Source organism: Apis mellifera, linkage group LG16 (assembly GCF_003254395.2).
Source record: "Apis mellifera strain DH4 linkage group LG16, Amel_HAv3.1, whole genome shotgun sequence".
Classification (NCBI taxonomy): Eukaryota; Metazoa; Arthropoda; class Insecta; order Hymenoptera; family Apidae; genus Apis; species Apis mellifera.
Genome location: NC_037653.1, coordinates 6,581,736 through 6,599,942, shown reverse-complemented (window position 1 = coordinate 6,599,942; position 18,207 = coordinate 6,581,736). Strand labels below are relative to the sequence as shown.

Genomic DNA, 18,207 nt, shown 5'->3' with positions numbered 1-18,207 from the left:
CCGTCTCACGAGCATAACTACTACGTTTCACGCACATTTTCCCCCATCTTGTTACTACTATGAAGCGACAGCCAGTTTAACGCTCAGATGTAAATTCTGCGTAATTTATAACGTCTTTAAATCATAACCGTTTATTAACAAGTTGAATTTTGCGAATTTGCAACATTTTGTTACACACATATATATATATTGCATATCGTGAAGATAATTAATATTCTCCGATATGAATATAAATTAATGATTATTTTTCTTTCCATCTTTTAGATCGGCAACTTTGATAAAATCGAAAAATATCGCCTCGATAACTCAAAAATTATACACTTGTAGCTTCATAGACGCGAGGGATCGGTTATAATCTCGAGATATGAAATACATGCACCGCCGTATTATAACGACAAGGTTTACCTTCAGAGAAAAGATTATCTACCGCCCACACCGAATACTGAATTTATTTGCATAATAAGCTTATACGGTAGCATTACAAATCGTCAAATCACCTGTAATTTAAACGTACCGACATCCAGTTTCCAACTTGCATCGATATATATCAGTTTTAAACATTCACCTTTCGCGCTTTACTTTGCAAAATTGAGAGAATTAAAAAGAAATGGCGAAGGGAAAAAATAATTAAAAATCGTAGAAAAATTCGATTCGATCTATCTCTGCTCCATCTATAAATATATCCATACATCGTTGCACACGAGAGACAAGAAAGTATCGATACGAGGCTGGGTATGAAAGATTGTCGAATTTCTAGAAGGGCGAGGCCTTTTGTTGGCTTCCCCCTCGTGGGAGCCTTATACGCCCACTCTTCCACTCTCTCTCTCTCTCTCTATCTGCTTACCTCACTCGTCCAAGCAATATGCGTATTTCGCGACGTAAGCTGCAGTTAAGCCTTAAAAGTTATGCGACAGGAGCCGGTGTAACGACGCGAATTTGCGATCTCACCGGCGCAGATTGAATCGTTCATTCTGCGGACGCGAAATTGCTGGAACGTGACGGATCCCACCCGGCTCCCGAGACAATTGATTACGAGTTATTGTCGTCGATCCTCTCGCGTGTACACACATATGAGACGCTCTTTCCCTTTCTTCTTGCGATTGTTGGACGTTAACCCGTCGTTGAGTTTCGAAACAATATTCTCTGCGAATATTTATATCGTAGATCGATTTAAAAAAAAAAAAAGAACGGGGGATATTAATTATATATTATAATTCGTATTAACAACATTATCGCGTCACGATTTTCCGATTATCCGCAACGCAACTCTTCTCGTCGATCTCGAGGAGGCAAGGTAAGTGGCTTGCAAGTGGTCACCCTCGAAGATTCCTCGTCGCAGTTTTGTTGCTCGATGCGCATTTCCATAAACGCCATCGTAATCGGATACGGCGTCTTTCGCGAATCTCTTTCTCTCTCTCTCACTTTGACCGTAAATCAACCTCTTTTTCTACGCAATGAATCTTTTTTTACAACGTCTTCCTCTCTCTCTTTCTCTCACTCGGTAATGGCCGCTTCCCGTTCAACCGATCAAGATTAAGACTCGCCGAAATAACCCGGTGGATTCGCGTGTATAGGCAAACAGGAAGCTCCTTCTTTTTTAATTTTTATTTTTTTCTTAAAGATAATAAAACGTCCATCAAGGCGTTTTATACGAAATTGTAGAAACGGAATTGGCAATCGTTAATCCATCCAACTCGTTACGTACGAGTAGTTGACTGCTCTACGAGAGAACGCAACGTTCCCTTTCATCTTCGTAAAACCTGATAATCGTATTTTCAACAAAATCATTTTATTGCACAGAACGCGCGGCGCCGTGCCGTTTTGTAATTATTCGCGTAATTACACGATCCAGGGAAAAGTAACAATTATATTCGTTCCGCACGGAACGAATGTGTTAATTTTTTACTTTTGCTTAAACTCGCGGCCAGATTTATGGCCTGCATACACGCGTTTAATAATACACGGCGTATCGATGCCAACGAATTTAACGAATGATAAAGAAAACGAAACCAACGTTTCTCCGGCTATTTAATCGGCTGCTCCCTCTCGCACTCCCATTACAATGATTGAAAAGAAGAGCAACGGGCGATATATCTCGATACTTTTTATTTATGTCTCTCCGTTTTCGTTCTGTTATTTACAACTTTTTTATTCGAAATATATACTTAAGAGACTCAAAGATGAGAGAGAGATGATTCTTTCAATCCCTTCATTGGAAAAATCGGGAACCTCTTCCCAAGTTTGATAAATTCAAGTGGAACGAAGGAGAGATTCGAGCGAGAAGTGACACGATCGACGGAGGGGAAAAACATGAAATCGATCAAGTCGAAAATATGACGAGGGGGGAACGTGAAACCTGTTTTTCAGAAAAGTTAAAAATCCAGATCACCGCTGTCGAAAATCATTATTAACGCCCGTGTCGGAATATTGAGACAGCCGATTGCTTATTAATTCCGAGTATAGGAAAAATATCCGGAAACGAGTGACGTAAGTCTCTCCTCTCTCCCCCCTATGCTGTGTGTAAGACCACAAATATTGGCCTCACAGCGAATCTCGAATCACGCCATTGCCAATTCCAATATTCCCCCGTCGTATTCAACACGTTTCCATAAATCTTTTTCCATCGTTTCGAGAGCCACCGCAAACCCGTTAAACTTCAAAAACCATTACGCAACTGTTGATTTCTGCTTCCTCTTTCTCCTTCGCTGCAACTTTCCCGAGAAGTTTAACCGCACCAACAACGAATCCCTCCAATCGATCGATCATCCTCCAAGAATCTTCTCGAATTTGTGCAAAAATTAAAAAGCCGAGGTTCAAAACTTTACACAAATTTGTCCAAACTTTTTCTCGAAAAAAAAAAAAAAAAAAGATTCGGTCTTAAATTTTCTCCAAAGCGCGTTAATCCGTGGTCAAGGTCAACCTGATGGGACCAAGCCTATTCCATCCTAGGTAACATCAAGGGAATCCCTGTTACGAAACAATCCCCGCACACCAGAATGTGTCCAGGGATCTCACGATCTCACGATTATACCCCCCCCCCTCTCCTCATTCAGAGGAGGAGAGGGAAGATATTTCCGCGAGAATGAATTTACTCCCGCGGCAACGTCCATAAATCCTCCCCTCCTTTTTCTTTTCCACCGTTAATGCGCGCGGCGCCTTGGATTTATGGGATACCGAACGCCGTTAGGCCTAATCTTCTCGTTAGTTGGAGAGGAGGCCGAAAAGGGAGTCCGAGGTGCCGGTGCCTCTTTGTACAAATTGCTACCGGGCGAACTGGAAGCCGGGCAGGGGATGGGGAGAGGGAGAGAGACCACCTCGTTCGCCTTCCTCATCCGTCGTTTCGGAAATTGGGCCCCCTGTTTGTAACACACGGGGCCAAAGGTATAAATGAAATTCTTCCTTGTGTTTTTTTCCACTCCCAGAAATCCAGAATTCTCGGAGGGGAGGGGAAACGAAAGGTAGAAATGGTACCATTGGCCATTCCTCCTCCTCCTTCCTTCTACTCCTACTCCTCCTCTTCCCACCAGACATTCGTCTTTCTCTCGTCGTTGTTCTTCGATCCTGCTTGAATTTCACCGATTTTTATTTCCCTGGGTCAACGTGGTCGGCCTCGTGGTTCACCGATGTGAAAGCGTGTCTCGAGATCGCTTATCTGACGTTGATTTATCGAAATATCGAGGGGGCCGGTGGTATTGTCTAGTCGTGCTAATAAATTTGTAAATGCGCGTTCGCTAGTTACGATTTTTTGGGAGGGGGAGGAAGAGGGAGAGGGAGGGGTTGTTCTCCGTGGGACTGGGGCGCGTAGGATGGATTAGAAATCTCGCGAGAATATTTTTTTTTCTTTTTTTTTTCGTTCCTTCCGAAGGAATAGATGGATACAGGTTTTAGTTCGGTTGTAAATTAGCATGCGCATTTTATTTCGATTTCGAGCGAAATTGAAATTCTTATCTTCCTTATACACAAAGGTAAAGTAAAGATCATCAGGTCGATCCATCGTACGATAATTTTTCGTAGGAAAGATATTGTATTGTATTACACAGGAAATGGGGGATAATAAAAATAACAAAATGGTAAGACACCTACCATTAAACTTATCCCTGAATCGAGGCGAGATTAGATTCATTACCAACATTGCAAACGTTCTTCGATTTACAATAATTCGCCATGTATAATTGTCCACCCTGCCCACCCATCTTGGCGAGCCAAGATCTTCTTTTCCTATTCCACCAAGATCAATCTGAAACGGATCGATCCTCGGGGGAGGGGAAGGGGGAAGGGTCTAAATTAACCGTGTACACAGCGATAATACCACGTATCACCGTCATTAACCCAATTTTTCCCCGCGTCCAACCGGTCTATCTACTTTCCTAGAATCGAATATAATCGTTGTCTTCTTAGCCCGTTGAACGATGATTACACCAACGCCGTTACATCCCCAGCGCCGGTGTTAATTTAAACCGGAGGAGGGGGGGGATCACGCTCGATCGATATTCCGAAGTCGGTTCGTATCTTCTTCTCGTGGATGCGTGATGCCGCGTTAACCAACGTCTGTTGGCATATCCTCGCGTGTCTACCGGATCCAGAGGGTGTTGGTCTGCCATGTTAGCGGTCCACGGTAATGACAGGAGCGGTGAACATTATGCTAAGTTGTCTCGAGGCGTCTCCTCTCTCTATCTGGTGTTTTTATTTCTTTCTTTTCTCTCCTCGATAAGCGTGGTGCGATTAAGGTTCATCTCTTTCTCCTCGAATCCATTTTTCGAATCCATTTCTCGTCCTTTTACGAAGCCGGATCATCATTCGTTATAATTTTCAATAAAAGGGGACGAGCACGCGACGAGCCGCCAACAATCCGGCAACAATTTTTCTGACGGTCCCTTCTGCTTTCCCCGGGGAAAAAGGATAATCGGCAGGGACTGATCGGTATCTAAAACACGGATCCGATTTTACCGAGAGTTTCACGATTTTCGAGGACACGGCACGGTATTCCGGGATTCCTGTCGGCGAGTCCTTCCAGACCACCACTTCGTCATTTCCATTTCCATCTCGCTTCTTTCGTTTTGAATACGTTTCAACTCAGCCGTTTGGGCGTTAATACTTTTTTGGGCGACGATACCTGGACACGGCTTCCGTTTAATCCCCTCGTCAACGTCAAAGTTTTCGGCAAAGTTATTTATTTATTTATTTATTTATTCTCTTCTTTCTTTATTATAATTAATTCGTCGTTACGAACAATGAGAATTTTTTGTCATTTGACGCGATCCATGGCAAAGTTATTTATTTAAATTTTTCTTCTCCTTTAAATAATCCATCATTTTGTTTTTATTCAGTCGTGTTGCAATCCGGATCAATTAAGCCTATCCTTTCGATTATTTTCTTCCAAGTTCAGATAGAATTCCACTTATCGATTTCCGCGTGGAGAATTCTAAAGAAATTCTAAATCCGTTTGATTCTGTGTGAAATTGATCGTCCACGGCAAAGTTATTTATCTAAATTTTTCTTCTCCTTTAAATAATCCATCATTTTGTTTTTATTCAGTCGTGTTGCAATCCGGATCAATTAAGTCTATCTTTTCGATTATCCAAATTCAAATAGATTTCCGCGTGAAAAATTCTAAATCCGTTTCGCTCTGTGTAAAATTGGCGCGATTGTCCATGGCAAAGTTATTTATCTAAATTTTATCTAAATTTTTTTAAATATTCCACTTAAAAAAACAATTAATGTTATTAGAATGAATTATTAGTAATGAATTTATTATATAGAGAATATTATTATTGAAATAAAAAGAGATTAAGTAGATTAATAAAATTGATAATCTATTAAAAATATTATTTAAGTAGATTATTAAAATTAATGAAATTATAGAAGATATAACAATTTTTGATAGAATAAGAATTGTTGATATAATAAAAATATAAAAATTTTTAAATAATCCATCGTTTTTGTTATGAACAATGCAAGTTTTTTGGCGAAGCTTTTATTCAATCGTATCGCAATCCGGATCAATTAAGCCTATTCTTTCGATTATTCTCCTCCAAGTTCAGATAGAATTCCAGTTATCAATTTCCGCGTGCAGAATTCTAAAAAAATTCTAAATTCGTTTCGTTCAGTAAAATTGGTGAGATCCATAGCAAAGTTATTTATTTAAATTTTTCTTCTTCTTTAAATAATCCTTCTTTAATCATTTTGTTTTTATTCAGTCGTCTTGCAATTCGGATCAATTGCAAGCCTATCCTTTCGATTATCCTGCTTCAAGTTCAGATATCCAATTCCACTTATCGATTTCCACGTGCAGAATTTTAAAAAAATTCTAAATTCTAAATCCATTTCGTTCAGTGTGAAATTAACGCAATCATCCATAGCAAAGTTATTTATCTAAATTTTATCTAAATTTCTTTAAATAATCCGTCGTTTTTGTTACGAACAACGCGAGTTTTTTGGCAAAGTCTTTTATCGAATCGCATCGCAATGCGAATTAAGCCTATCCTTTCGATTATCCTCCTCCTCCTCCTCCTCCAAGTTCAGATATCCAATTCCACTTATCGATTTCCGCGTGCAGAATTCTGAAAAAATTGTAAATCCGTTTGGCTCTTGCGTGAAATTGGCGTGGAACGGCGCGATCGTCCATGGTCGTCCGACCCGTGAAAACGAGAGGCAGCCGCGGTCGATCGCGAACCACGTGGACGGGCAAACGCACCTGCCTCTCCTCCATCCAGAGAGATCCGGTAGCCCCGCGTGGTAGTCTTGGCCGCATAATGCAACGGTGATTACGGATCTTACGGCGAACCACGGTGGCGCCGAGATTGCAGCAGGAAATTGAAATCAGATAACAGACTAGCGTAACAACAACCACCGCTCTCCACGTATTTTGCATATGCATATTTGGATATGAAAATTTCATTGACGAACCAAGTTTACCCTCGGGTAAGTATATCCTCCTTCATGGTATATCTTGCCATGTGTGCTTAGCGGTTAATAGCGATAATGGTTATCTAATTCGATATCGGGGCTTTCGATATTGGACTGACGTGTTTATCGGGAATGATGCTTCCGCTTTTCAATGGACGTGATGTAACGAATCCAACAGCGTTCGAGCGTGTTGCTTTTTTTTTTTTTTTCCTTTCTTTCTTTTCTCAGAATTCGATGTTCGAGCAATCGTTTCCAATCGCGTTCAAACTGTGAACAATTATCAACGTTTATCATCGGTTTATCTGCGATAAGTTAAATGTTCGATTATTTGTTATTTCTTAAGTTTTAACTTCCTTGTCAAATATTTACTTTCTGTGGATATCTTTTCACAGTGAACATAGTGGCAATGAATGTAACGTGGAACGTATATTCGTGTTTGCTTTTTTTATTTTTCTCAGAATTCGATGAACTTCGATTCAAGTTGTGAATAATTATTATCAACGTTTATCATCCACGATAATAAATTAAATGTTCGATTATTTGTTATTTGGCATTTCTTAAGTTTTAACTTTGCCAAGTCTTTACCTCCTTTGGATATCGTCATTAGTGGTCATTAGTCATAATATGCTTTTCGATGCAACGTGGAACGTATATTCGTGTTCACTCGAGCGTGCTTTTTTTATTTTTCTCAGAATGAATGTTCGATGTTCAGATTCAAGTTATGAACTATTATTATTAATGTTTATCATCGGTTTATCCACGATAATAAATTAAATGTTCGATTATTTGTCGGATTAAGTTTTCTTACCACTTCCTTGCCAAGTCTTTACATCCTTTGGATATTTTTTCACAGTGAGCATATGCTTTTCTTAGAATTCGATTTAAGTTGTGAACAATTATTATCAATGTTTATCATCCACGATAATAAATTAAATTAATTTAAATTTCGATTATTTGTTATTTGGTATTTCTTAAGTTTTAACTTTCTTGCCAAGTTTTTACCTCCTTTGGATATCTTGTCATTAATGGTCATTAGCCATAATTATCATCGGTATATCCATGAACTTCCTTGCCAAATACCTTTACTTCGAGATTCTTCTTTGGATATCTTGCCATAGTAGTCATTAACCATTCGTGCTTTTCAATGCAACGAATGCAACATGGAATGTACATGTTTGTCAACGTTCATTCGAGCATGTGCTTCTTTTCTTTCATTTTTCTCAGAATTCGATGAACTTTCTTGCGATTCGAGACGATTCTCCAAGTCTTTACCTCGAGATCCTTCTTTGGATATCTTGCCATAATAGTCATTAACCATACTGTGCTTTTCAATGCAACGTGGAATGTACATGTTTATCAACGTTCATTCGAGCATGTTGCTTCTTTTCTTTCATTTTTCTCAGAATTCGATAAATTTCTACGTTCGAATGCAAGTATCGAATCGCGTTCAAGCTGTGAACAATTATTATCAACGTTTATCATCGATATATCCGCAAACTTCCTTGCCAAGTATTTATAATCCTCCTCTGGATATCTTGCCATAGTAATCATTAACCATAACGCGCTTTTCAACGCAACGTGTTCGTCAACGTTCATTCGTGTTCGGTCGAGCGTGTTGCTTCCTTTTCTTTTATTTCTCCCGAAGAATTCGACGAAGTTCGATGTTCGAGTTCTCGAATCGCCGTGAAGAATTATTATTAACGTTTATCATCGGTATACCCACTCTCAATAAATTAAATCCGGACTGGTTATAGGATTCGAATTGTAACTAAATGTTCGATTATTTGTTATATCGCCATTCGTTAAGTTTTAAACTTCCCCCCCTGTTGGACATAAACTGAGGGCTATTTATATAACAAATCTAAGCCACGCTCGATCGAAACCGCGTTTCACCAGGGATAATTTAAAGATACTCCGGTTAAAAAGGGCCCGAAGAGAAATCTTTGATCACCGTCGATGTCTCGTAAAACGGTTCGCGGTTCACTGAATCACACCTAGTAAACTAATGAACTTAGATTTATAGGCGCGTAAAGTCGACTTGGTGGTCCAAACGATTCTAATCCTAGCGAGATTTAACTCGGTTTTAATCGCGATCGCGAAAATACACGTTTCAAGAGTGCGCCCAGTTTCCCCTCTATAAATCGTGCCGCGTGTATAAAATTGTTGCGCATGTTGTCCATTCACGAAAATTTTATCACAACCGTATTCACGAGCTCGATCAAAATTCGAACAAGAAAGTGGAATCCTCTTTTATTATAATCCAAGATTTCTTTTCTCGACGAACCAATGCCTTGAACTGTAAACAAAAATCTATCCTCCCTTCGTTACCAAGTTTGTCATAATTGTTTAAAATCGATGGGAGTGGGGAAAATTTTAAAGAGTTTTAAAGAGGTCTCGAGTTTCTATCGAATTTATCTCTCTCCTCCCGATATTTATTCCAACGATTATACACTCGATCTGAAAAGCTTCGACAAATTTAGCGTAGCTATATATATAAAGAGAGATATGTGCATCGTCCACAACGATTCATTCGTAGTACCTCCCAGAATCATAAATCTTTCGCATAATCTCTTAACATCTCGCGAGTTATCGTTACACTTCTGGGCTTATTTTTAATTAACAATGCTTGGGATAATTTAACGAAACGATATCTAGACGATCGATATACATACACACACATCCACACACACATATATATGTATATACGATCGGCGAGATATCAAAATTAAGAGATTACGTCACGCGTGGTCGCAGAAGAGAAAATCAGGTTTACCTTCGGCGAATAAACGGCCGGTTATCCATTACAACGCCTCGTAATGGTCCATCTGATAAACGAATTCCAATTATATGATCGTGTCTATGGCACTCCGCACAGCAGTACAAACGGAATTTCACTTTATGCGATTTAACCTTCTATTTACGACTGGTCTTCGTTATCAGATGGTTCGCTTGTTCAACTACAGAAACGAAAGGATAATTCGATTCGATGTTAACAATTCTATATATATATATATATATATATACACACTTGGCCCATTTCTACGGAAATTTGTGTCATTGTAACCTTTTATTTCACCCTCGGTTTTAACCTTAACGCGTAGTCAATAATCGAATTCGGTTGAATATCGAGAGATAAAAACAATACTTTACATAAATATTAACCAATCTTAAATTTTTTAACGATGATTTCTGAGATTTTCTTTCCCTTTCCTTTTTTCCTCTTCGAGTAAACATTAACGCTCGAAGTAAAGAAAAATACGGATATTTAAATACGTAGCTTTCGGCCATTTCGCGAGCGGAAAAAATTGAAAAGAAATGTGGACTGGTTCGGCGTTTAAAACGTTTAAAACGTTCAAAACATTCCCTTTCTCGCGTGAAAAAATCGGCTTCTATGATCGAAACTTCTCAAAACAAAATTAATCCTCGCCGGCGGACTCCATCTTCCTCTTCCTCGTATTATTCATCGATTATCTCTTAATAATCAATTCGCTGGCAAGAAGCGGCGGTAATCGCGTGGCGATAGCTCGAGGTGTACAAACACGCGGGATACACGGCCCGACACAGATGTTTTTTATTATCGTCGAAGAAAATCATGATTTACACCTACACTGGACCGCTCGCTAATTTCAGATCTGTTATTAGAAGCCGCGTATAAATCCCGCTTGGTAGCCGCGTATTATCGCCGAATCACCGTCGGCTAATCGCCGGTAAATGGAAACCGAGATTGGAACGGATCAAAATGTACGTTTATCCGGATCGCAAATTAAGTTCTTGGTCGGTTTCCAGGTTGGCCGGCTTGGTAGTAAGTATCGATCGTTACCCGACCGACTCGTAGATGATCCGATCCTATTCCACACGGCGAGCAACTACTACGGTTTCAATGGGATCGCGAATCGCTCGTAGATAAGCATACGTCGTCGTATATTGTCGCCGTTCAATACCCCGATGATATTCCTCCGAGGAGGATCTCCCGGAGCCATATTTCGCTTTATCACCGGTTAACGTATCCGTCGATCGTTGTCGAGAGATGTTGAGACGACCTCGAACAGGCTCGAGGATAAACGGCACGGTTGAATCTCGGTCGCGATAACACGGCTGCCAGTCCTTGCCGTGGTTGCAAGAGGGCCTGTGATTTGTGGCCGCGCGAATCGAGCACACAGATCTTGAGAGGAAGAGAGAGAGAGACAGAGAGAGAGAAAGAGAGACCTGCACTTGTTTTGCTAGATCGAAAGAATCCGTGTCCACGAGAGAACGTGTTACGAACAGGTTGTCCTTTGGGTTGCGAGATAGTTGTCGATGTTGCTTCGGTCGGGATTTGAAATTTCGTTTTGTGTCGGGTCGGTTTAAAGTTTTTCGTTATATACTTGTAGCAGAGAGGTTTCGAGCGAGGCGTCAAACGCGTAATTCTTTTTTTTTTTCTTTTTTTTTTTCTTACGTTCGAAACGCGATAATTAATAAAAATTGTAATCGCGTAGCATTTAGAAATTTAACCAGAAATTTAAACCGAGAGATTATTAAATATAGGTCGCTGCACCTAGATTCATATTTTTCGCGTAGAAACGTGTTTGACTACCTGATGTTATCGGGTTATGCGATCACGGTTTTGCTATTTTACGTTGAAAAGCCAGAAGCCCCTTGTAAAAGCCATGATTAAATACTAATTGGGTAGTAAATATGATAAAGTACAAAATACGGGTGAAAAAAAGTAATATTAATGGTAATTCGAATGTCAATGTTATGTCAAGTGATAATCCTACCAATTTTTAATATTAAAACATGCACCTTTTTGCTAATTCCCCCGGTTAATATCTATCGTTTCGAAACGATATAACGCTACGATTACTGTATATTTAACGTTTCACGAGCTATTTATTATATAAGTAAATTAGAATTATTTTATGGACTTTACATTCGTTATCGATCGAAAAATTTATATACGATACGTAATTACGCGTAAAATATATATATTTAAATAAATTGACGTTACGTACATTACGTTTGCGCAGGGCAAATAGTTTTTCTCATGTCCGTAAACAATTTTGCTTTTTCACGAATAGAATCAAATTCTAACCTATAACCTGTAACCTCAAAAGTCAGGGACGCCTTGTGTAACATTTCTTCTTCTAATCGAGGACACATGAATCACAATAAAATTTAATAGAGGTAAATACATTCTACTTGGTATCAATGTCGAAATAATAATCTAGTAATATCGTAAATAATATCATAAAAGTAATCGATAATAAACTCGAGTACGAGAATGTTTATCCGTTATTTTCCCTTACGTCTTTTTTTCTTTCTAAATAATGCTATTTTCATCGCTCGTCTTATCGATCGATAACATTCATATTTCAAACGACAAATATTGTATCGGTTGAAAAATTAAATTTTATATATAGAACGATCTGTTTACATACCTTTCGAGACTTGGCATGTACTATATCAGGTCGCAAATATTTGTACCCAACGAGAAGCGCGATAGAAAATGTTGCAAAGAATCCGGTATTCCATTTTTTTATTTCACTGTTATTATACCTCGAACTATAAGAACGTGTAAAACCACAAAAATGTCGGGAGGACGATGATATTCGTCGCAACAACTTCACTACGTTCGCCATGTTCGATGCAAAGATGACAAGAATGCGCGCATGCGTTTTGAAATCACGTGGTCTCACGGTAAATTTTATCGCGCGTATTACGAACTTGAGAATAAATCAAAGATTCTTTTTTTCAATTCAAATTCAATTATTTAATAAAACTCGGGACGATATCGGGAAATGTACGTTGTTGAAAGAGCTCGTTTTGAAATATCGTTGTATCGTATTATTTTTCTTTTAAAAAATAAAAAAAAGATTCCTTAATAACAACTTTCGATGTACAAAAATTAAAAAACGTATAATTCGCAAATCACGCGAAACGATTAATTGTTTCACCATTTAAATTTTTCACGTAATATTTTAACTCAGTATTCAACATTTCCATTAATTTATATCACATCAATTGTTCGAGTCGGAAATAGAACAGTACTATTTGTGAAAGCAAGAGGTAAAGTGTCGATTTTCGAACGTCGATTCGACGATCACGGGGAACAAGAACGCGGATAGGGAAAATAGCATTTCGTTGAACGGTATGAGATTTATTCGACGAAAATAGAGCTGTGTACAAAGCAAAAGGCAGCATTCTCGAAGGGCGTTATGTAACGAAACGATGCCATCTTCACCCACGATATGCTGTGACGCAACGAGTTCCGTTCAAGCGGTGCTAAAATTATGCGGGCTAATGTACGTGTTACCCTGCTAGTGCATGTTGACGTTTACCTTGCTTTCTTCCTCGTCGTTACATTATTTATAAATGCACACCGCCGGTGAAACGACGAATCCGAGAGAGAGAGAGAGTCGTTTTCGCAATTCTTTTCCCCGAAAGGATAGATCGATACAGCGAATCTCTACTTCGACCGTGTGTTAAGCCTTACACATTGGCCTAATAAATGCCTCTAATAAAGCATAGAATACATCTGGTGTTAGGTGGCTTTATTCTTGAAAGATGACTACGTTTCCTGGTATTTCTATGGCCAAGAAATATGTACATGGTGAGCCTAATTTGAAAATGAGACACTTCGTTCCAAGTGCGTACGTTTTTATAATTCACGCTTCTTTAAACTTATTTATGAAATTAGTTAAAACAAATTGCACGAATCTCTATATATTCTCTATACAAGATTAATAATTTCGCATAAAATATATATATATGCGAGAAGTAATTATTGTCGTAGAAAAGGTTTATAAGTGATTTCAATTTTTCATTTCGCATCGTGTCGTCGTGCTGGTTTAATTTTCCCCGTAGAGTAATGTACACTTCTTACACGCGCCAAGTAAAATAATTGTAGTAATTATGTCGGTAATTAACATTAGTTTCATCAATCTTATTTATATTCCGGCCGCGTTTTCGATAATATATCACTCGTAGTTGGGAAGAATTTATAATAATTTTGAAATCATTGGCCTCGAGCACCCCAAGTTAAATTACAATCTTATACATATACGCGCATGCGCGCACACGCACATACGAAACCTGTCTATTTACAATTTACAATGATTGATCGATCGACCTTATATTTGCGGCATACAAAACGATCTTGTCTTTATTTAGAAATAATTTTATGATGGCAAATTGATTCCATTACAAGATGAATGAGTTCAAGATTGCAAGCCCGAACGATTTACAGCCGTTCATCGGCCAAGAGAAAATAAGAATTTTCAGAAAATTCCGCCCGTTATACCTTCTTATTAATTCTTGATTTTAAACCTTTTTATATCGAAATTAATATCAATTTGGGGAGGGAGAAGAAAAAAAGAAGAAAAAGGAAAGGAAAAGATGAACTCGTTACGTTTACGACTGTATCGAAACTCATCTACTTTATTATGCTCCAATTCCAATTTTTTTTTTCTCCTCGTAAAATTTGCCGTAATTAATTATATCTCTGTTATTAAATCTTCGATTTTAAACATTATAGAACAAATAATAATTATCATCTTATAATTGAAAACTATAAATAATTGATCTTTATATATTCTATATATTCTACGTTGAATTTATCATTTGAATTATTATTATTTGAATTAATATATCATTAATTTATTATTATTATTATTATTCGAATTAATATAAACACGCTGCTCGAATATTACTTAAAATTAACCGCGCGAATACATATCAAATGACCGCATAACCAATACTCCAACAATTAAAGATATCGAATAAGTAATGCGATTCTCGCATGAGAAAAACCAGTTTTCGAAGCGACGTTACTTACACAACGATCATATCGCAATAGAGTTAAAAGAAAAAAAAAGGAAGAGAAAAAAGGGGGGGGGGAGGAAAAGAAAGAAAGAAAGAAAAGAAAAGAGAGGAAAAATCTTTAAATTAAATTACCAACAAAACCTCGAATAATATTCTGCGAGGCTCGCTCGAATCAATTAAAACGATGGGCCCAAAAAAATCCTATAAACTAATCGATTACTAATTGGAAGCATGCGTTTATCTCACTGTCTCTACCGCGTCATCGCTGCCTGACACGTTCTGAAAACAAGAAAAACCTCGTCGTTGTTAGCATTCGGCATTCCAACTCCGATCGTCCGTCGAATAAAAAGAGAGAAGAGAGGGAGGGAGGGGGGGAGGGGATAGAGAGACGGCTTAACGCGTTTTATATCTCTTTAGCCCGAGCAACTGACAGGAAAAAAGAAAGTTGTCATTATCTTCAGGTACACCGAGGAACGTGGAACGTTCCACGGGACGAGACCAGCTTTCTATCTATCCATCCATCCATCCATCCATCCATCCATCCATCGATGTTCTTTTTTCTTTCATCCTTTATCATCCTATTTACTTACCGTTTATATTAACCCGTTCCGTGGTTGGAGGAGGAACAATCGTGTCGTTAATCCTCCTTTACGTAGAAGTAAACGTCGAGGGGATCCCATTTCTTCGATCGTTGTTCTTGTTCTTGTTCTTGTTTTCAAGCAGCCTCGCTTTTCCACCTTCCGTCGTCCCTCCGCTGACATTGTGAAAAGCGATACACGATCCCCTCTCCCCCCCTCGATTACTACACGATCGATCCTCGATTGAAACCGAAGCGGCCGAGATGCTTGTGTCGCAACACACGCGTGTTCGAAAAACGTGTGTGCCGCGTCCAAAGCGAATCTGGAAGAGGAAATATAGAAGGCGGCGAGGCTGTTTGAAGGAAGATCCTCCAGGAATTACGCTTCCTCCTCGAGCGTCGCCCCTCCCCAACCGTCCTCCAACCTTGCATCCGTCCGCCAAGGCTATCGACTCTCTCATCTACGCTTATTTGAATAATTGAACCCGATCCGGCTTAGCGAACGAGATCCCGATTATCCCAACTCCATCCGCGGCCTCCCTTCCATTTATTTATATTCGTGGAACGGGCGAGCCGAAACGAACGGTGTTACCGTTTTTCAACGATGATAATTACCACGATGATCCCCGTTACACCCGACGATAACGATAACGCCCGATAACAATAATGGCGGCGCGCGTTTAACGCGCTTGTTAATAATAAACGCGATCGAGAATAATGGCGGACGAGCTCTCTTGATTCGCTTCATCCGCGGCAAATTAGCGCGGCAAAGTGCGTTTCGAGGAAGAGTTCGATTTCGACGTGGCGATTTCATCGATTCTCGTCGCCACGCTTTTCGTTTCGTTTCGTTTCTCTCTCTTCCGTTATTTAAGCACTTGGCGTTCCTTTGGATCGACGAGCAGATAACGCAGCTCGTTGGAAGACCACCGATGCGAATGTATATATATATATATATATACGCAGAGTAGATTTTAATAGGAATCTTGTTGTAGTTGGCGCGAGATACGTAAACGATTAGGTAGATTGCGCGTGTAGATCCGAATCTTTCATCGATTTCACGATTCGAAAACACGATACGAATTTAAATCCACTACGGGTAATTGGAGGAAAGAGATTTTCACGAGTTTTGATCGATGATATGTAATCGATTACATATAGAGGGCAACTACTTTTTTGTATCGGAATTATTTTAGATTTTTTCTCTCTCTTTTTTTGTTTCTTTCATTGATTGGTGGTATCTATATTATCTCGAGTTATTAAGTTTTAATAATGGAACGAGAAGGTTACAGAGAGATTGAAATTTAACCAAAGATCGGCTAATTACATCTATCTGTGAAGTTTTTCGATTCGATTATATCATTAGCCCTCTGCATTGTTAATCCGCGCTTGTATTAAAAAAAATAATTGGGAATGTGAAAATTAAGTTAGAGAATCACTCGGGATCGATTAAGGTAATTACATTCTCCATTCTTTATTCACAACGGAACAACGATGAAACGGATGAATGGAAGGAACAACAGGACACGAGGATGAGAAGACGGGTCGATGGATCGACGATATTTCGCTTTTTGTAGTAGTACTTTCGTACCTTTTAAATTGCAACCCTTCCCTTTTTGCTTCGTTCATTCCCATTACCGCTTCTACGTTCAACGTTTTCGTTTATAGTTCACCTCCACGATCGTCCCTCTTGTCGTTTCCTCTTTCTTCTCCGTTCCTTCATTGCGAGGCGAGATTTCTTTTTTTTCTCTCCTTCCCCCCTCCCCTTTTTAATGATATGTTCATGGACCTCTTCTCTTCTCTACCCGATCGTCGTAAATCAACCGTTTAATAGGTTCTAATTGCTGTCGCGGCGGCAACCTCGAATCTTGCTGGTAGGAGAGAGAGGAGGGGAGGAAGGGGATTACATTATTACAAAAATGGAGTAATAGTGTCACCGAAATGACTCGTATTAAAGACGGTGCCGCTTTAATGACTTACTTCTACGATTATCATCGAAGATTGTTATCTTCGATGCGGCGAGGATACATCATTTTCTCTTTTCTCTTCTTTTCGACGGAAAAGAAGAAAAGGAGAAAAAATAAAGCTGCTCGATCGAGAGATACGAGACGAGTCTTTCTTTCGATCTAATAAACTGCGTTTCCAAGAATTTTAATTCGATTTTGATTGTGTATGGATAAGGTTTTATATTTTTTTGTATAATTTAATGCGATAAACAGTACACAATGTACACGATTTTAGAATTTTAATCGAAATTATTAAAGCAAGGGTGTAAGCAGTAAGTAATTGATTCGCCTTTTAAAATTTTTCAAACGTGTGCGAATTAAATTTTCTCTCGTCAATTTATTATTTCGACGAGAAGGGGAAAAATTAAATTAAATGAATCATTCTTCAAAATTGCTATGTACATGCAAAATACGTAATTATTATAAATATTCAAGAAAACTTGAACTGTTTGCATTGACAATATTAACTCTTAAATATTTCACAAAATTTAATAAATCTATTATTTATTTCTATAAATAATTAGAGAGAAATTACGATATTACATTTTACGAGCTTTACATTCCGTTAAAATTGTGAATTATCGAGTATTTGTAACAAAGTGAATAGATAAAATAAAAGAAACGATTCGATATCTCTTATAATTTCATTTAAGGGAAGGATTCGTGCGAAATAAATAACGAGGTCGCATTATATTCAATAATATCCTCTTTATTACTTCTAAAAATTATATGGCGACGATATGATGGAGCTCAGCATCCAAAGGAACGGTAAGAGGGAAATGGTAGAGGAGGAGCGGACACAACAGTTTCTCCTCGGTGATGGATCAACGTGTGTTATTCCATCTCGAGAGGAATCACGAAACGCGTATAATTTTTCGTGCTCTCCTTTCTTCTTCTTCTTCTTCTTCTTTTTTCTTTTTC

At 38.6% G+C, this 18,207-nt stretch overlaps 1 protein-coding gene across 2 annotated transcripts in view; it reads right to left on the bottom strand.

Moving 5' to 3' along the window:
- The window catches only part of LOC408562, a 151,121-nt gene that overhangs the window by 7,745 nt on the left and 125,169 nt on the right, over nt 1–18,207 (bottom strand). The gene's annotated exons all lie outside the window — the stretch shown is intronic.